The sequence below is a fragment of the Nicotiana tabacum genome, unplaced genomic scaffold (genome assembly GCF_000715075.1).
Source record: "Nicotiana tabacum cultivar K326 unplaced genomic scaffold, ASM71507v2 Un00001, whole genome shotgun sequence".
Lineage (NCBI taxonomy): Eukaryota > Viridiplantae > Streptophyta > Magnoliopsida > Solanales > Solanaceae > Nicotiana > Nicotiana tabacum.
The window spans coordinates 2,067,623-2,089,544 of record NW_027438239.1 but is presented as its reverse complement, the minus strand read 5'-3'; the positions used below and the strand labels follow the sequence as shown (position 1 = coordinate 2,089,544).

General features: G+C 39.9%; 1 pseudogene; it reads right to left on the bottom strand.

Moving 5' to 3' along the window:
* Positions 1-11,174: 11,174 nt before the first annotated feature.
* Positions 11,175-21,922, bottom strand: part of LOC107770313 (uncharacterized) — a 50,362-nt pseudogene continuing 39,614 nt past the window's right edge.

Genomic DNA, 21,922 nt, shown 5'->3' with positions numbered 1-21,922 from the left:
ATCAGAGACCGGGTGGCTTGCTTCAGAGGTTAGAGATCCCAGAGTGGAAGTGGGAGCGGATCACCATGGACTTTGTAGTTGGGCTCCCACGGACTTCGAGGAAGTTTGACGCTATTTGAGTTATTGTGGATCGGCTGACCAAGTCCGTGCACTTCATTCCAGCTGGTACTACTTAGTCTTCAGAGCGGTTGGCTGAGATTTACATCGAAGAGACGTTCGGCTGCACGGTGTCCCAGTTTCCATCATTTCAGATAGGGGTACTTAGATCACATCGCAGTTTTCGAGGGCCGTGCAGTGAGAGTTGGGTACTCAGGTTGAGTTGAGCACAACTTTTCACCCTCAGATGGATGGGCAGTCCGAGCGCACTATTCAGATATTGAAGGACATGTTGCGTACTTGCGTCATTGACTTTGGGGGTTCATGGGACCCGTTTCTGCCACTTGCGGAGTTTGCATATAACAACAGTTATCAGTCAAGTATTCAGATGGCTCCGTACGAGGCTTTATATGAGAGGAGGTGTAGATCTCCGGTTGGATGGTTTGAGCCAGGTGAGGCTAGTCTCTTAGGTACAGACTTGGTCCCGAACGCATTAGATAAGGTGAAATTGATTCAGGAGCGGCTTCGCACGGCGCAATCTAGGCAGAAGAGCTACGCGGATAGGAAGGTCTGTGTTGTTTCTTTTATGGTTGGGGAGAAGGTTTTGCTGAAAGTATCACCCATGAAGGGTGTTATGAGGTTTGGGAAGAGGGGCAAGTTTATCCCCTGGTTCATTGGGCTTTTTTAGGTGCTTCAGAGGATAAGAGAGGTGGCTTATAAGCTTGCCTTGACACCCAGCTTGTCGAGTGTGCATCCAATGTTTCATGTTTCCATGCTCCGGAAGTAATTTGGAGATTCGTCCCATGTTTTGGATTTCAGCACGGTTTAGTTGGAGGGTGATATGACTTATGATGTGGAGCCGGTGGCTATTTTGGATCGGCAGGTTCGAAGGTTGAGGTTAAAGGATATAGTTTCAGTGAAGGTTCAATAGAGAGGTCAGCTTGTGGAGGAGGCCACCTGGGAGAGCAAGCGGGAGATGCTGAGCAGATATCCATGCCTATTCGAGACTCCAGGTATGTTTCTAGACCCGTTCGAGGACGAACGGATGTTTAAGAGGGGGAGGATGTAACGACCCGGCCGGTCGTTTCGAGAGTTATAGCCCTGTTTTCCCCATTTCTACTTCTTTTTGTGTTATTCAGCTATATTATGTTATATCAAGTTAGTTGGTTCGTGTCCGGAAGGAACTCGGAGTGAAATGAGACACTTAGTCTCATAATTGAAAAATTAAATTAGAAAAGTGGACTGGATATGGATCTATGTGTAAACGACCTCGGATTCGAATTATGATAATTCCAATAGCTCTGTATGGTGAGTTTGGGCTTAGGAGCGTGTCCGGAATATTATTTGGAGGTCCGTAAGGAATTAAGCTTGAAATGCCGAAAGTTTAATTTTTGAGAAATTTGACCGGGAGGTTGACTTTTTGATATCAGGGTTGGAATCCAATTCTGAAAATTGGAATACCTCTGTTATGTCATTTATGACTTATGTGCAAAATTTGAGGTCAATCGGACGTGATTTGATAGGTTACGGAGTCGTTTGTAGAAATTAGAAATTTCAAAGTTCATTAGGCTTGTATTGGGGTGTAATTCATGGTTTTACCGTTGTTTGAGTTGATTTGAGGGTTCACCTAAGTCCGTATGATGTTTTAGGACTTGTTGGTATATTTGGGTGAGGTCCCGAGGGGCTCGGGTGAGTTTCGGATGGTTAACGGGTTGGATTTTGGACTTGGAACTCTACTGGAATTTTTCTGATGCACCATCTGGTTTCCTTCATCGCGTTCACGAGTGGAGCCTCGCGTTCGCGAATAGAAGCACGCATTCGCGAAGGGTGGACTGGGTATGCATCACGAACGCGAGAGGTGTTACGCGTTCCCGAAGAAGAGAGGAAGCAGCCGAAGACCCCTAGGCAATTGGTTTACACATTTGCGTAGGGGGGTGTCGCGTTCGCGTAGTAAGGGGGAAACGAAGCATCGCATTCGCGATGGGTTGAACACGTTCGCGTAGAAGGCATTGAGGCAGAGGCATTTTGTGCTTCGCGAACGCGAGGGTGATGTCGCGTTCGTGAAGGAGGAATTTGGACGGGAGTTATTTTGTGCTTCGCGAACACGAGGGTGATGTCGCATTCGCGAAAGAGGAATTTGGACGGGAGTTATTTTGTTCTTCGCGAACGCGAGGCACTGACTGCGTTCGCGAAGAAGAAACTTCTCGGCAGTGAGTATAAGTTCTGAAAATGGGACTTCGTCCCAATTTCAGTTTTTGGCGATTTGGAGCTCGGAATTGAGGCAATTTTGGGTGATTTTCAGAGGAAACAACGGGGTAAGTGGTCTTAACTCAATATTGGTTAAATTACCCGAATCCATGGTTGTTTTTATCATTTAATTGGTGAATTGAGTTGGGAAAATTTGAAAACCCTCTTGGTTTACATTGAAGATTTGAGGGTCGAGTTGGGGTCAGATTTTGGTAAAATTTGTATGGTTAGACTTGTGGTTGAATGGGCTTCCAGATTTTGTAACTTTTATCTAGTTCCGAGACGTGGGCCCCACGGGCGATTTTTGTGCTAATTTTTGGATTTTTATGGAAACTCATTATTATCTTGTGAAATTAATTCCAATGAATTTTATTGGCTAAAACGAATTATTTATGACCATATTCGAGGCGTTTGGAGACCAATTCACGAGGAAAAGACATTGCAAAATAAAAATTTCGCGGTTTGAGGTAAGTAACGATTGTAAATCTAGTCCTGAAGGTATGAAACCCCAGATTTTGTATCATTCTACTATTCTTAGTGACGCACATGCTAGGTGACGGGAGTGTGGGCGTGAACTGTTGGGGATTTGTGACTTGGTCCGCCTCGTAGCAGTTGTAAAGTTGCATACTTTGTTGAAACCATATGATACTTATATGTTTTAGAAAGAATTTCTGTAAATTGGGTTGAATGCCATGTTTGGGCCTTGCGCCAATGCTGTTTGGACCCTTAGGGGCTGTTTCTTACCATCCTCTCATTGTTTTCGATTGAAAATCTATACTCAGTCATGTTTATACTTGTTTACCGCATAACTCAGTTTTATGACTCTATTTTGATGCATATAAATATTTTGGGCCGAATGCCCTATTTTACTGAAATGCCCGAGTGGCTTGAGAGGCTTATGACTGAGTGAGGCCGAGGGCCTGATTTGTGAGGATGAGTGTGGATCGGGGCTGCCCTCTTGCAGCATACTTTATTATTATGGCATGTGAGTTGTCCGTGCAGATTATAGTGCTTGGGCTGAAGGAGCCCCTCCGGAGTCTGTACACACCCCCAGTGAGCGCAGCTACCTACCGAGTGCGAGTGCCGAGTGCTGAGTAACTGGGAGGCATGAGTGATTGTGAGTTATGCCCGAGTGGCACGAGTGATTGTGAGGTATGCCCGAGTGGCACGAGTGACTGTGAGGTTTGCCCGAGGGGCTGTTTGTGAGTGATGTTTTGCCCGAGGGGCTGTTTATGATTTTATCATTTTTGCTCAACTTTGCATTTTTACTCTGTCTGAAAACTGTTGAAAACTATCTTTAAATGATTTTACTGGAACTGGGTTAACGAGATATTTTGATTCAAATCCTGATTTTTAAAAGCATGTGGTATTTTACTGATATTTCCGATATGAATGTTATATGCTTTATTCCTCATCACTAATGCTCAGTCTTTATTTGTTGTTACTTACCGAGTTGGCATACTCACGTTACTCCCTACACCTTGTGTGCAGATTGAGGTGTAGCTGGTCACCTTAATTATTCTGGTTGCAGATTTTCTTAGAGATAGCAAGGTAGTTGTTTGGCGATCGCAGCCCTTGCTCTTCTCCCTCTTATATTCCTCTAGTTGTATTTAGCTATTTTCCAGATTGAGTTAACCTTGATATTGTTATACAGATTATAGTAAATGCTCATGACTAGTGACACTCCGGTGTCGGACTTTTTCTTCCGCACTTTTATTTTGATTGGAACTACTTTACGAAGGTTTTTATGTTAAATAACCTTGAAATTATCTTTAAAATGAGAATATCGGTTCATTTTGGAAATGAGTCGGCTTGCCTAGTTCCACGATAGGCGCCATCACGACAAGGGTTACTTTTGGGCCGTGACATCTATACTTCCACAAGTGAAACATTCTAGTTTATTTGTATAATTTCTTTCCGTTCTATATTTTCTAACATGTCTATTTTTATCTAGATAGGGTTTTCTAGCTGATGATTTTCTAAGATAATAACCCTTTCTATTATATCCCTTATTATATTGAGGCCTATATTTTCTATATTTCTTCTTTTTATACTTGTCTTTATCAGAACTTTGAGTTGTATATATAACATTTTTACAAAAACCCATGTTATTTTGTTTTAATTGTTTTTGTATTTGTATATTCGTACATTTTTCTTGTAATATTACCATTATATGTTGTATTTTATGTCCTATGGACCATTTTGCATTTGGATTCTGTATTACTCAATCTCTTTTATACTATCTATCTTCTATTTCTCTACCCAAAACTCCTGGTAATTTATTGAATATTTTTTTACCTAAGTCTTGGTGAAACGCATTTCCACTAATAGTACAATAATAAAAATATTCATTTAAGAATTTCTTTATATGATGCCAATTACTTATACTTAATTGTTCTAGTTTTATTAGTGCATTTTCTTGTAATATAACTAATTCACTATTTGGATCTTCTCCTGTTATTAAACTATGTATTTTATTTGTAAAATTATAAGGGTTTGGTCCCATTGCTATTAAAGTTTGAAATTCTTGCTGAAATTCTGACTTATAAGCTTCCCATAATTCTTTTGTTGATTCTCCTAAAAAGGTTTTCATGTATTTATACATTGTTTCTGCATCTGTCTCATTATATGTTTTTAGATAGTTTGCTACTACTATTCCTTTCCAAAGATTTAATACTGAATTCCACATTTGTGGATCATGAGCTGCTATATTTAATATTTTACCTTTACTACCTCCTTCTTGTAATTGGATAGGTTCTTCTATAGGCATTCTTTTTCCTACTGGTTTTACATTTTCTGTTTCCATTTCTTGTGCTATTCTCTATACTCTTTTTCCAGGTACATTTCCTGTACTATTGTCTATGTTATATTGTTGAGTTGTTCGTTGAAAAGGACTAGGGCTGGAACTAGTTGATTCCATTAATTCATTTTGACTTATAAATGAGTCTGTTTCTTCTGTGTCATAACTATCCTGTAATGTTTCTAAAAACGTTTCAAATTTTTCTCGTTTCTTTTCTAATATTACTTCATTTTTGTGATGACCCAAAATATTATTTTTAAATTTAATACTTAATTCTGTGTTCTAAGCCCTCGAAAAGCACTATTTATCATTCCTTGACTTGCGTGCGTAGTCCGTAAAATTATCTGAAAAGTTTTTATGTGAAAAAATAGATTAAAATATGAATTAGAGCTTTAAAACTCAACTGAATTGACCTTGGTCAATATTTTTAGCAAACGGACTCAGATTAGTGTTTTGACAGTTTTGGTAGGTCTGTATCGTGATTTGGGATTGGGCATATGCCCAGAATCAAATTCCGAGGTCCCTAACCCGAGATATAAAATTTTGCAAAAAAATTAAAAGTTTAAATTCAAATAGTGACCGGATGTCGAATTATGTGCAAACGACCCCGAAATAGAATTTTGATAATTCCAACAGCTCCGTATGGTGATTTTGGACTTAGGAGCGTGATCGAAATTTTATTTAGAAGTTCGTAGTGGAATTAGGCTTGAAATGCCGAAAGTTGAATTTTCGGAAAGTTTGACCGAGGGGTTGACTTTTTGATATCGGGGTCAAAATCCGATTAAGATTCTGAAAATTTGAGTACCTCCGTTATGTCATTTATGACTTGTGCGCAAAATTCGAGGTAAATCGGACGTGATTTGATAGGTTCCGGAATTATTTGTAGAAATTAGAAATTTTAAAGATCATTAGGTTTGAATCTATGTGTGATTCGTGTTTTAATGTTGTTGGATGTGATTTGAAGGATCGACTAAGTTCGTATGATGTTTTAGGACTTGTTGGTCCATTTGGTTGAGGTCCCGATGGCTTCGGGTGAGTTTCTTTGTGAGTTCTCTTGCTTTTTCTCGTGCTAAATCTACTTCAAAATCATTTTGTGTTATTTCTACATTCATAAGTTCAGTATTTTCTATTGTACTTTCTGTTTCATCGTCTAATTCTTTTTGATTAGTATAATTGTAGTCTGTAAATCTAATTGATGTTTCTCCTTTAGCATTTGTATACATTAAGTGGGATTCTGGTTTTAGTATTTCGGGCTTTACAAATTTTTCTAATTTCCATTCTAGTCCTCCATATTCTTCTGGTCTATTTTTATAGGTTTTATTAATCTTATTCCTTCATTTCCCATTACTTCTACAACATCATCTACCTTAATTTTAAATCTTGTGTTGCTATTTGTTTCCATTTTTTTTATAAATCCTACACATATTAATAAATTATTCCCGTTATTCATTTCTTCATATCCTTTAGTTTGTATTCCTATCTTAATGTCTTTTCCAAATTCTGCTATATTTATCATATAATCTAGACTTATATAAAATATTCCTCCATTATTTGTCATGTCTACTTCGGTTAAACCTATTATAAATATTTTCAAATCTGACCATCTATCATCATATACTACTACTAATACTTTAGTTCCTAAATATTTTCTAGTTAATCCTTTTAATCCTATTACTATTGATCCCATATGCATTAAATTTCTTTTATAATTTCTCATTTGTCTTACTGATTCAGGATTAATTAAATTTATAGTTGCAGCATTGTCTCCTATAGCTGATAATTGTTCTTCTCTATAATGTCTATATGTAACGACCCGGCCAGTCGTTTTGAGAGTTAGAGCCCCGAACCCCTATTAACTGCTTTCCACATATCTATTTGTGCTATTGTAACTTACCGGGATGATTGGTTTTGAGTTTCGAAGTGTTTGGAACATTTAGTCCCTAAATGAGAGCTTAAGTCTTAAAATTTGGACCGAAGTCGGAACTGTGTGAAGACGGATCCGGAATAGAATTTCGTCGACTCTGTTAGCTCTGTTGAGTAATTTTGAGCTTAGGAGCGCGTCCGAAATATATTTTGGAGGTCTGTAGTAGATTTAGGCTTGAATTGGCGAAAGTTAGATTTTCGGCGATTTCGGCCGATAGTGGAAATTTTTGATATCGAGTTCGGAATGGATTTCCGAAAGTGGTTGTAGGTTCGTAGTGTCATTTGTGACCTATGTGTAAAATTTGAGGTAATTCGGACTAGATTTGACGTGGTTCGGCGTCGTTTGTAGAATTTGGAAAAAATTCTAAGTTCTTAGGCTTGAATTTGTGCTTAATTCATGATTTTTGGTGTTGTTTGATGTGGTTTGAAGGCTCGACTAAGTTCGTATGGTGTTATAGGATTGGTTGGAAGGTTTGGTTGAGGTCCGGGGGGCCTCGGGAGTATTTCGGATGCTTAACGGAATGAAATTGGACTTAGAAAAAATCTGGTGCTTTTGCTGGTTCTGCTATAATCGCACTTGCGCAAGGCTGTCCGCATGTGCGAGCCCACAGATGTGAGAAAATTGGCACAGAAGCGGAAAAATGGAGGAGTGCCAGGGGTCATAGGTGCGAGGTGATTTCTGCATCTGCGATGCCCGCAGATGCGTTAGGGGTCTTCGCAGGTACGCAAGGTCCACAGAAGCGGAAGGGAATTCCACAGGCGCGCACGCGCAGATGCGGCCCTTTCATTGTAGGTGCGAAGGCAGAGAGGGCAGGTGCGGAAATACCTGGGCAGTGGTTAAAACCGAAGGGCTTCGCGATTTTTATAATTTTTGGACTTTGCAACTCGGTTTAGGGCGATCTTTGAGAGCATTTTCAAGAGATTTATTGAGATAAGTCCATTGTGCTTATTTTTGATCAATAATCTTGCTTCCCCAAGTATTTTCCCACCTAGTTAGTGTGTATTTAAGGTGGAAATTGGGAATTGGAGGCTAGGGATTTGGAAGTTTGATTTGTGGAATTGGAGGACCATTTGGTGTCGGATTTTAGTAATTTTGATATGATTAGAGCCGTGAGTGAACGGGCTTTTGTATTTTATGTTTTACCCGATTCCGAGATGTGGGCCCCATGGGCGAATTTTGTGTTAATTTCGGAATTTTCGTTAAATGTTGATTTCGTTAATTAGATGAGTTTATTATTGTTGTAATTATGATATGTAATTGCTTTTGGCTAGATTTGGGCCATTCAAAGCCGGATATTCGTGGAAAGGGCATTCTTACAGATTGATTGAGCTTGACTCGAGGTAAGTGGCTTGCCTAACTTTGTGTGGGGGAAATCCCCTTAAGATTTGGAACTATCGTGCTATGTGAGCACCGTGTACGTGAGGTGACGAGTACGTACACGGGCTAGTTGTGGAAAACCCGATTTTCTTACTAAGCAACAACATGTTTTCCTGTTATTTTGAGTTATACTATTTTAATGAGTACTAATATATTTTCATTCTTAATTGAGTTATTCCAATATGTGTAGCTATCATGTTTAGTCTAATACAACATGTCTTCGTGTCTTAATTGGTTATGTGAATTATGTGCAGCATGCTTAATGAATTTCCTGCTTCTTCCCTGACTGGTACTTAGTCTAAATTGTAAGAATTTCGTGATGTAGTTGTATTTCTATCATTCGCGCTGCATATTTACTTTGGGATTACGGAACGGTATTCCGGGATATCCCCCTGCACATATATTTTGGGACTACGGAATGGTATTCCGGGAGATACCCCTGCACATTTATTTTGGGACTACACAACGGTATTGCGGGAGATCCCCCTGCACATTTACGTTTGGGACTATGGGACAGTATCTCGGGAGATCCCCTGTTGTGTTTCTGTGTACTGAGTTGTTACCTTCTATGATTTCATTGTTGTTAAATTTCAGCCTTTAATTTATTGCGGTATTACACTCTATATTATTTTATTATATATTTACCAGTATGGCCCTGACCTCGTCACTACTCGACCGAGGTTACGCTTGACACTTACTGGGTACCGATTGTGGTGTACTCATGCTACTCTCTGCACATGTTTTTCGTGTGCAGATCCAGGTGTACCTTCTCAGCCGCACTATCAGTGAGTCGAGACAGCTTTGGAGACTTCAAGGTATATCTGCCGCATCCGCAGACTTCAGAGTCCCCTTCTACACTTTCTCATGTCCATTATCTTCTGTATTTTTCCTTGTTAGATTCAGAGGTATAGAGACACTAGATTTTTCCTTCTGTAGTTTGTGATTAACGATGTTCCGGGTTTTGGGATTTGTTGTGTATTTTTGAATAATTTGTTAAATTCATATTTTTATTTCATTATTCCGCAAAATGTTAGGCTTACCTAGTTGTAGAGACTAGGTGCCGTCACGACGTCATACGGAGGAGAAATTGGGTCGTGACAAGTTGGTATCAGAACTCTAGGTTCGTAGGTGTCGTGAGTCACATGCCGGTTTATTAGAATCTCGTGGATCGGTACAGAGACCGAGGACGTCCACGTGGTGCAGCCAGAGTACCCGCACGAGCTGCTATAGAGGAGCCCCCAGGAGCTCAAGCTGGAGGGCAGACACCTGAGATACCTGTTGCTGCACCAGCCCTCCAGGAGACTCTAGCCCAGTTTCTGAGCATGTTCAACAACTTAGCTCAGGCTGGATTGATTCCACTTTCTCCTGCCACATCTCAGGTTGGGGGAGGAGCACAGACTCCCGTCACCGGTACTCCAGAGCAGCGGGTTCAGGTCGACCAGGTTCCAGAGATTGTACCAATGCAGCAGATAGCTCCAGCTCAGCCCGAGGTTAGGGCAGCAGCTTCTGAGGCGGAGCAGCTCAGACTTGAGAGGTACAAGAAGTATCACCCACCTACTTTCAGCAGATTGGCTACAGATGATGCTCAGGATTTTCTAGAGGAGTGTCATCGTATTATCCGTACTATGGGCATAGCGGAGACGAGCGGGGTCGCTTTTACCACATTCCAGCTTAGAGGAGCAGCCTATCAGTGGTGGCGTGCTTATGAGTTGAGTAGTCCGGCTGAGGCAGTATCACTTACATGGACTCAGTTCTCGGACATATTTTTGAGAGAGTATGTCCCTCAGAGCCTCAGGGACTCATGGCGCACGGAGTTTGAGCAGTTGCGCCAGGGTGCTATGACTGTGTCAGAGTATGCAGTTCGCTTCAGTGATTTGGCCTGACATGCACCGAACTTAGTTGCCACAGTTCGAGAGAGGGTTCGGCGATTTATTTAGGGTCTCCATCCCAGCACCCGGAGTAGTATGGCCATGGAATTGGAGATGGATATTTCTTATCAGAAGATTGTGGGTATTGCCAGGAGGTTCCAGGGCATGTTTGCCCGGGATAGAGAGGAGAGGGAGGCCAAGAGGTCTCGAGAGACTGGTTATTATTTGGGAGCTCGTGCCCCAGCAGCTTGCCATGATAGGGGTTATGTGAGCCGCTCCGCTCATTCAGCTCTTCCAGCCTCCAGCGGTGTTCCAGCTCCTTCTAGACCCCATGAGGGTAATTTTAGTAACGTAGAGCATATATTACACACAGAAGATAAATAATATAATACTATAGTAGATCTAATAATTAATTTTAGCGAAACCATAACCATAGATACTTAAAACCACCATGTCTCTGTATGGTTGATTCTTGTTGGAATTCAAACTAGGAACTATACCACTTTATTGTAAGTTAAAGAAATGAGTAACACTATTCAAAAATATTAAAACTTATAAGGCACAAAAGGATGGAATAGCGGGACAAACATAAAACACACTAATAATATTACAAATAACTCCACTCTTACGACAACACACTAGCATAGCTATTGTTTGAACTCTTTGAATTCCTAGTAACACAAACTATAAATAATGACCATTATATGATGACACAAAAGACACGCACATCGGATAACTCAAATGGAAAATGAACTTAGACACTTATAAATCAAGCATTTAATATTTAAGCTTGTTATTTCCGATAATTCAATTACGCATGATAGGTCTTGAAGTCCCAGGATTTTCCGGAATGACAGTCGAACTACTTGGGAACTACTAAAGAAGTAGATCCACTGGATCTGATAGCAAAAGGCGCACCAAAGTTGAGTCCTCAAACCCTATTTTGAAATGAAAAAGAGCCATAATAATCATATGAAGATCTTGCCCTAGCACCAGTAGGAGCCAAGGCACTTCCAAAGGTGAGAAATGGGAATGTATTACCGGTCACCATTTGTTGGTTTTGTGCCTCTCTTTCAACTTTCTTCTTTATGCATTCTATTGCCTCCTTCAGTTGTCGCAGTTGAAAAAAGTTAAGTTCTTCAATTGGAGCTTTCCACCAATGACCGGTATCTCTCTTCCTTGCTTGTAGGGCTTCTCCGCCATTTTTTTCCATTTGAAGAATTCCCTCAATGTTCGTGAGCTCAATATTGAGATCACGAACACTAGCATTTCGATGAGCCACAATGAGCTGATTCAGCACCACATAGTGTACAAAGTTCACTAGACTTCTTGAAGAGATCAGCACGACGCTTCGAAAAGGTCACTTGCAAGTTACTCTCATTTTTGCATCTTCACCATGTCAACCTTGGCGACCCTTACTCCTTTTTGCCATATCTAATTAAAAACTCGAGATTTGAGAAACAAAGAAATTAGTGATTTTGAGTACTTTATATAAGATATTATGATAGGAAAATGAATTAAAATAATTTGGGAGTCTAGAAACTTATGTTCTTTCTTTTTTTGAAGGATTTGAATCAAACCCATTTTGCCTCCATTCTTTGTTTCTTTGTCTCGCCAGCGCCAGTTTTTAATGATCATAATTAGACAATAAATATTTTGTTAGTTTGAGTTATGTTATTGGATTGCAGTTGGCCACCATTTTATTTGAGAACAACTTGAAAAATAATATTAATAAGAAAATACTAAATGATCTGTATAACCTTTTATTTTGATAAGATATTGTTTAACTAGGCTATTCTATTGTTTGAGGAAAATGAAATCTAATAACTTGGGAGTGTAAAAATTTATGTTCTTTTTTTTAAAAGGACTTGAACCAAACCCATTTGGCCTTCATTCATTGTTTCTTTGTCTCGACAGCACTAGTCCTTAATGATCATAATTAGACAATACATATTTTTTCTTAATTAGAATTATGTTATTGGACTGCACTTGACCGCCATTTTATTTGAGTAACAAGTTAAAAAATAGTTTCGAAAAGAAAATATTAAATAATCAATATAACCTTTTATTTTCCTAATATGTTATTTACGTAATTGTTGAGATATTTGATGTATCAAATCAAGTGTAAGAGGGCGTTTATAAAAGTTATAATTTATTCCAAGTTAAAGTGTAGGTGTTTTTAATTACAAAATTCTTTCACTTGTCATGAGTATTAGGATTAGGTTTTATAAGGTGAGTCGTAGAAATATATAACATTTTCCGGAGTATCTAAAGCATCAATCGTGAGGAGTTTATTTTGTAAAAGTTTTCAAATTACTCAATAATTACTTTAAGATTTTAAATCAAAATGCTCAAATATTTTCATACTTTAATATGAGTAAGAGAATAGATACTTTCATACAATCTAAGGCCTATGATGTAAGGTCATTTGCTAAGCAAGACTAACAAGAAACTATCCATAGAACTAGACCAAACTTCGAATGTACAGAAAATTAAAGCATCATAGGAAATATTTTTGTACCTTCATTTTACGTATGAACTTATTAAAACTTATACTATAAAAGTGCTATGTATTTTCATCACTTTCATATATATAATGATGGTAATATATGAGGTAAAAAAGATATTTCCTACAGTGCTTTACTATATTTCTAAATTTGATCTAGTTTTATGGATATTTTCTTGAGTAGTCTTGCTCAGCTAAACCTTCCGTCACAAGCCTTAAATATATGAAAATATTTATTCGCTTACTCATATTAAAGTATGAAAATATTTGAGCATTTCGATTGAAATATTAAGGTAATTAGTGAGTAATTTTGAACTTTTACAAAATAAACTCCTCATGAGGTGCTTTACAAAATAAGATCCTCATGAGATGCTTTAGGTACTCTAGAGAGAAATTAATACTATATATTTGTAACGACCCGGCCGGTCGTTTTGAGTATTACAGCCTCGTTCCCCTATTTACTGCTCAATTTATGCTTTACAGTTGTTGTATGGCTTGCCGGAGTAATTGGTTCGGGTCCGGTGAGGTTTTGAAATGAATTGAGACACTTACTCTCCAAGATGAAAACTTAAGTTGAAAAGATTGACCGGATGATGACTTATGTGTAAATGACTCCGAAATAGAGTTTTGATGATTCCAATAGCTTCATATGGTAATTTTGGATTTAGGAGCATGTCCGGAAAATTATTTAGAAGTCCATAGTTAAATTAGGCTTGAAATGGCTAAAATAGATATTTAAGCTTGGAAGTTTGACTGGGGAGTTGACTTTTTGATATCGGGGTCGGAATCTGATTCTGGAAATTTGAATTTGTCCGTTATGTCGTTTATGACTTGTATGCAAAATCTGAGGTCATTCGGACTTGATTTGATAGGTTTCGACATTGAATGTAGAAGTTGAAAATTCTTTGTTTCATTAAGCTTGAATTGGGGTATGATTCGTGGTTTAAGCGTTGTTTGATATGATGTGAGGTTTCGACTAAGTTCTTATGACGTCTTAGGACTTGTTGATATATTTGGTTGAGGCCCCGGGGGGCTCGGGTGAATTTTGAATGGCTAACGGATCGATATCGGACTTAGAACAAAACTGGAAGCTTTCTGCCATTTGATGCAATCACACCTACGGAACTTGGCTCGCAGGTGCGAGCTCGCAGAAGCGAGCCTGGAAGCGCAGAAGCAAAAAAGGGAAAGTGGGCAGTGGTCGTAGGTACGAGGGAAAATTCTGCACCTGCGTGATAGCAGCTGCGGATGGGGAATCGCAGGTGCGCTAGTGACCGCAGAAGCGAACTGCTTCTCGCAGAAGCGGAAGCATAATCGCATAAGCGACATGCAGTAGAGCCTTGGCTAAACGCAAAAGCGGCAGATTCTCCTCAAAATGGGGACCGCAGATGCGGTTAAATGATCCACAGAAGCGAGAACACTGTGCAGGCTACAAATACAGAAGGGTCCGATATTTTTGTCATTTTGCAGTTCAAACACGGTTTGGGGCGATTTTTCAGAGGGATTTGAGGGGAGAACTTGAGGTAAGTCACTTGTGATCATTGTTAGTCAATACTATTAAATTACCATTGAGAATTCCGACTAGATTACATGTCTTTGAGGTATAATTCAAGAAATTGGGCCTAGGGATTTGAAAATAAGATTTGAGATTTGGAGGCCAAGTTGACGTCAGATTTTCGTAAATTTAGTATGGTTGGACTCGTAATTGGATGGGCACTCATATTTTGTAACTCTTATCAGGTTCCGAGAAGTAGGCCCCACCAGCAATTTTTGAGTGTAATTTCAGATATTTGTGGGAAAATTAGTATTTTGATATGAAATTAATTCTTATAATTTTTGTTGACTGAATCAAATTAATTGTGACTAGATTCGAGCCATTCGGATATTTATACACGTAGAATGAAATTTTTGGAGCATTGTTTATCTTGCTCGATATTGGACTCGGCTTGTTCGAGGTAAGTAACTCTTCTAATCTTGGAGCTGAGGATATGAATCCTGATTATACGTGTTATGTGTTTGGTGTTGAAGTGACGCACATGCTAGGTAACCGGCGTGTGGGCGTGCACCATGTGAACTATTACTTCATTATTTCTGTGGTACTGTGTAGTTATCCGAACTTATTTGTAATCATGAAATCTTTACGTACTAGAGTTATCGAGCTGTGATTCATGTTAGAAACCATGTGTAGACTATATGCTTATCCTGTTGGGACCCATGGATGTCGTTACTGCTGTTGAGTTATTTGCTTACATTACAATTTCATACTCAGTCATGTTCATTCATTTTATATCATAGCTCAGTCTCTGTTGCTACATATTGACACATCATGTCATCATTTTTGGGCTAGTTTCCTGACATTGTGAGCCCGAGAGACTAGAGAGATTGATGACTGAGTGAGGCCGAGGGCCTGATCGTGAGGATATTGATACTAAGGCACGTGAGTTGTCCATGCGAATCCAAATATTGATACTATATCACGTAAGTTGTCCGTGCAGCACGTGAGTTGTCCGTGCGGTTTATAGCACTTGGGCTGAAGGAGCCCTTTTGGAGTCTGCACATACCCCCAGTGAGTGCGGTTGATTTATATTGAGAGATGGATCTTCCCTGGACATGGATCTTGTCCGAAGTATTTATACCTGGGGATGGATCTTCCACACGGGATGGATTGGCCCTACTCGGTACTGAGTGACTGATGGTCAGTTGATGTGTATATTCCGGGATGGATCTTCCCTGGGCCGGATTGGCCATATACAGTACCGAGTGATTGAGCATGATGCGTGGAAAGTGTGAGACAATTAGATTGAGTACTCTGAGAGTGTGAGTACATGAGTTCATCTCTGAGATACATTGCATTGACATGCACACATGACATACAGTCATAGAGATGTATTTTCCTCATGCTGTACGGTATCACGTCACTCATGACTTCACACACATATTGACATATGGGCATAGTGATGCATTTTACACTGGCTATCTGGAAAGAAAATGAAACATCTTATTTATTCTTGGAAGGAGTTTTGGGAAAGATTACTGTTTTCAAACTTACTCATATTTTTGGCAACTTCGGTAAACGACTTGGGTTTTCACTGATACACTTGAAAGGCAGAACTATTTTCAGAAATCATGATTAAGCTGAGCATTTTACCTCTGAGTTACTTCTTTTATTACTTGCTTTACATTTTTATGGACTGTTGTTGGCTATTGGTGTCACGACCCAATTTCACCTATAGGCCATGATGGCGCCCAACATCACTGCTAGGCAAGCCAACTAGTGAATTAAACATAAATTATTTCCTTAAATAATTCTCCGTGTAATTAAACTCTTCTTACTTACAAGATTTAAGAAAAAAAATGAACGGTTATGATTAAATAAAAACCAAGAAAGATAATCCAAATCCTAATTCTACCAGTGTGTGTGCCATGACCTGGTGTCATAAGTATTTGACCATCTAGTAGATTAATTTTTTTTAAAATGCTGTCTGAAATAAAATAGACAGAATACAAATTCAAGAAGAGGCACTAGCTGTTGCAGGACGACCCAGAAAGGCAGCTAACCACTAGGCCTCGGGGTATCGTGGATGCGCTTCGGTAGGACCACCTAAAACTCCTGTCTTAGATCCTGCATAAAAAGTGCAGCAAGTGTAGCATGAGTACGTAAACAACGTGTACCTAGTAAGTATCAATTCTAACCTCGAAGAAGTAGTGACGAGAGGTCGACTCTGACACTCACTAACGGTCCATAATATTAAAATAGAGATATTTAAATAAACATGATTTATGTGAATAACAATAATTTTCTTAACAAGCTGGAGCAAATAATTCTTTTAAAATTCAATAAATTCTAATTTATCAATTAGCTTCACAAGCTGTAATAGAATATCAGGGTATCGTGTAATTATTATTATTAGGTACGATTTCTGCCGAGGTCGTTCGGCCCAGTCCAAAATATCATGTACACTGCCGAGGGACGTGCGGCACGATCCATAGATGCATCTATACTGCCGAGGCGTTCGGCCCGCTTCACAAGAAAGGAGGACATTTTCTTATGAACCTCCGGAATGAGAAGTTATTATAAGGCAAACACATAAGGATGTACAATTACTATTAATAGTCAAATAGTTTGCACAAATTAAATAAGGATGCAATTATCACAAGAAATTCATGATTTGAGTCCTAAATTACCCGGACATAGCATAATTAGTAGCTACTCACGGACTCTCGTCACCTCGTGTGTACGTTGCACCCCACAATTTGCAACAATTATAAATTTAAATCAGATATGGAGTAAATTCCCTCTTATACGGTTAGACAATAGACTTACCTTGTCTCAAAGTCCACTTCCCAATCACAATGTCGCGTTAAAGTCTCAATTTGATGCCAAAAAATCCGAAACTATCCAAATGTTATACAAAATAATTAATACATGCTCAATAATTTGAAATTAGACTAATAAAATAATTACACGACCCAAAATAGCAAAATTCCTAAAATTCACCTTTGGCCCACGTGCCCGGATTCCGAAAGTTTTCGAAGGAAATCGTTACCCATAATCTCAAGAACTCAAATATATAATTTCCATCTAACTCTATAACCATTTTCGTGGTTAAAATCTCATTTGTTTTTATCAAAACCTAGGTTTTTCATCTAAACCCTTGATTTCCATGATTTACAAGTTATAATCTACCCATAATCTATGTATTTAACTCAAAGTGTTTAGAATTGACTTACCTTCAAGTTGCTAGTTGAAATCCCCTCTCAAAAAGCTCCAAAATCGCTCAAGAATGGAAGAAATGGGGTTAAAAATGGTGAAATCCCATTTTTAAGACATTTTGTCTGGTACAGTAGACCCTTCTTCGCGAACACGGTCAGTGCCTCGAGTCCGCGAAGGAAAAATTACCCAGCCTTAAAATTACCCTTCGCGAACATGACAGGGGTCTCGTGAATGCGAAGGCTTACTGGCCTGCCCTTCGCGAACACGTAGGAGAAATTTCACCCCGGTCCCAGTCCTCCTTCGCGAACGCGAGTGGACCTTCTTGAACGTGTAGGCCTGAAGTCTAAGGCTTTGCGAAGGCATCTCCCTCCACGCGAATGCGAAGGGCGATTGCCCCGCTCCCATTTTTCCTTCATCGCAAACGCGAGGGTCTTTCTGCGTTCGTGTAGAAGGAACCAGAACTGGAATTTCTGGTTTTTCCAACTTAGCTCCGGGTGGTTCAAAACTCACCCGAGCCCTCCGGGACCCCGTCCAAATATGCCAACAAGTTTGTAAACATAACACCGACTTGCTCGAACTCTCAAAACACTTAAATCAACAACGAAACTAAGAATCGCACCACAAAACCGAATTGGATCAAAATATGAACTTCAAGTTTCTAAATTCCTCCGAGCGCGCCGAATCATACTTATACTACCCGGAATGACACCAAATTTTGCATGCAAGCCTTAAATCACCATACAGAACTATTCCAATGCTCGAAATTTCAAACGAACCTCGATTACTCCAAAACATACTCCAAACCAAATTTAAAGAACCTTGAACCTATAAATAGCTGATTTTCACTATTAAGCGTCGAAATGCTCCCGAGTTGTCCAAAACCCGATTCGAACATACACCTAGGTCCAAAATCATTATATGAACCTATTGGAACCGTCAAATCCCAATTCCGGAGTCATTTTTTAAAAATATTGACCGAAGTCAAACTTGGTCTTTTAAAGCCAAACTAAGGAACCAAGTGTTCCGATGTCAACCCGAACACTTACAAATTCCAAACTAACCATCCCCGTAAGTCATAAAACAGTAAAGGTACATACGGGGAGTCTTATTTAGGGGAACGAGGTTCTAGGAGGTAAAACGACCGGTTGGGTGGTTACATTCTCCACCTCTTAAACAAACGTTCGTCCTCGAACAAGTTTAGAATTATACTTGGAGTGCTGAATAAGTGTGGATATTTGTTCCGCATGACTTCCTCGGCCTCCCAAGTCGCTTTCTCGACTGGTTGGCCCCTCCACTAGACTTTTACAGCAAAAATTTTCTTGGACCTCAGCTGGCGAACTTGTTTATCAACAATGGCAACTGGTTCCTCTTCATAACCCAAGCTCTTATCTAGATGTAATGTACTGAAGTCTAACACATGTGACAGGTCGGCATGATACTTTCAGAGCATAGATACATGGAAAACCGGATGAACTCCCGATAGACTGGGAGGCAAAGCTAGGTCGTAAGCAACCTCCCCAACTTGTCTCAACACCTCAAATGGGCGTATAAACCTTGGGCTTAACTTGCCCTTTTTCCCAAATTTCATGATTCCCTTCATCGGCGAAACCTTCAAAAGAACTTTTTCACCCACCATAAACGATTAATCACGTGCTTTCTGATCCGCGTAACTCTTCTGTCTGGAGTGTGCTGTACGTAGTCGCTCCTGAATCAACTTTACCTTTTCCAAGGCATCCTTCACCAAATCAGTACCATATAACTTAGCCTCACCGGGCTCAAATCATCCGATTGGCGAATGACATCGCCGACAATATAAATCCTCAGATTGAGCCATTTCGATGTTGTATTGGTAACTGATGTTATAAGCAAACTCGGCTAAAGGCAAGAAACGATCCCACTGACCTCCTAAGTCAATCACACATGCCCTAAGCATATCCTCCAAAATTTGAATTGTCAGCTCCGTCTGCCCATCGGTTTGCGGATGAAAGGCTGTGCTAAGCTCTACACAGGTACCTAATTCACTCTGTACTACTCTCCAGAAATGTGACGTAAACTGAGGGCCTCTATCTGATATGATAGAAATTAGAACACCGTGCAAACGAACTATCTGCTAAATATAAATCTGGGCCAACATCTCTGAAGTATACGTAGTCACAATTGGAAAGAAATGTACCGACTTCATCAACCTGTCGACAATGAACCAAAATGCATCAAACTACCGCAAGGTCTGCGGCAATCAAACTACAAAGTCCATAATAATGCGTTTCCATTTCCACTCCGATATAGTTATCTGCTGAAGTAGGCCACCTGGCCGTTGGTGCTCATATTTAAGTTGCTGGCAATTTAGGCACCTAGATATATACTCAATTATGTCCTTCTTCATCCGACGCCACCAATAGTGTTGCCTCAGGTCACGATACATCTTCGTAGCACCTGGATGAATAGAATAGCAAGAACTATGTGCCTCCTCTAGGATCTTTTCCCTTAGCCCATCCACATTAGGAACGCATAGACGATCCTGGAGTCGCAGAACACCATCCTTCCCAATGGTAACTTCCTTGGCACCACCCCGTACTACCGTTTCTCGAAGAACTAATAACTGTGGATCATCAAACTGGCGAGCCTTGATCTGCTCAAATAGTGAAGACTGGGCCACAACATATGCAAGAACTCAGCTAGACTCTGAAATATCCAACCTCACAAATCTGTTAGCCAAGGACTGAATATCCAAAGCTAATGGCCTCTCCTCGGCTGAAATAAAAGCCAAACTACCCATACTCTCCGCCTTTCTATTCAAGGCGTCTGCAACTACAATTGCTTTGCTCAGATGATACAGGATAGTAATATCATAATCTTTCAGCAACTCAAACCATCTGCGCTATCTCAAATTTAGGTCCCTCTGCTTGAACATATGCTGTAAACTACAATGATCAGTGTAAACTTCACAAAACACTCCATAAAGATAATGCCTCTAAATCTTAAGAGCGTGAACAATCGCAGCTAACTCCAAATCATGTACCAGGTAATTCTTCTCGTGGGGCTTCAGCTAACGTGAAGCATATGCAATAACTCGCCCCTCCTGCATTAATACACAACCCAAACCAACGCGTGAAGCGTCCCAATACACTATATACATCCCCGAACCGGAAGGCGACACTAACACTGGTGTTGTAGTCAATGCTGTCTTGAGCTTTCAGTGTCTTGAGCTTCTGAAAGCTCACCTCACAATCATCGGACCATCGGAATGGAGCAATAGATGAAAAGCCCTCCACGAACCGGCGATAATAGCCTGCTAACATTAGGAAAATTCTTAATCTCAGTCGCTGAAGTGGGACAATGCCAATTCTGAACGGCCTCGAGCTTTTTGGGATCAACTTTAATACCCTCGCCTGATACAATATGCCCCAAAAATGCCATAGAATCTAGCCAAAATTCACATTTGGAGAACTTAGCATATAGCTTTTGTTCCCGCAATGTATGAAGCACCACTCTCATACGCTGCTCGTGCTCCTCCTTATTGTTCGAGTAGATCAAAATTTCATCAATTAAGACAATGACAAATGAATCGATATATGGCCTAAATACCATGTTCATCAAATCCATAAACGCCGTCGGGGCGTTAGTCAAACCGAAATACATCACCAGAAATGCATAATGACCATATCTAGTCCGGAAAGTGGTCTTCGGAACATCCGAATCTCTAATCTTCAATTGATGGTACCCCGACTTCAAGTCGATCTTAGAGAACACCCTAGCACCCTACAACTGGTCAAATAGATCATCAATACGTGACAACGGGTATTTGTTCTTAATAGTGACTTTGTTCAATTGGCTATAATCAATACACATCGCATCGTTCCATCCTTCTTCTTCACAAATAATACCGGTGCACACCAAGGCGATGCACTAGGTCTGACAAACCCTTTGGCTAGCAACACCTCAAGTTGTTCTTTCAATTCCTTCAATACTTTCGGAGCCATACGATATGGTGGGATAGATATAGGGTGGGTATTTGGAGCCAAGTCAATACAGAAATCAATATCACGATTGGGTGGCATGTTTGCAAGATCTGAAGGAAATACATCGGTGAACTCCGGACTACAGGATTTGAATCAATAGTCAGAGTCTCTACATTAGTGTCCCGAACATAGACTAGATAAGCGAAATAACCCTTCTTGACCATGTGTCGAGCTTTTAGAAAGGAAATAACCTGGTTAGATACGCTGACAGATGAACCCTTTCGCTCCAACCGAGGCAACACTATAATTGCCAAGGTAACAGTCTTGGCATAGCGATCTAAGATGGCATGACATGGAGATAACTAGTCCATACCCAGGATGATCTCGAAGTCGGTCATGTCCAGCAGCAGAAGATCTCCTCTAGTTTCATAACC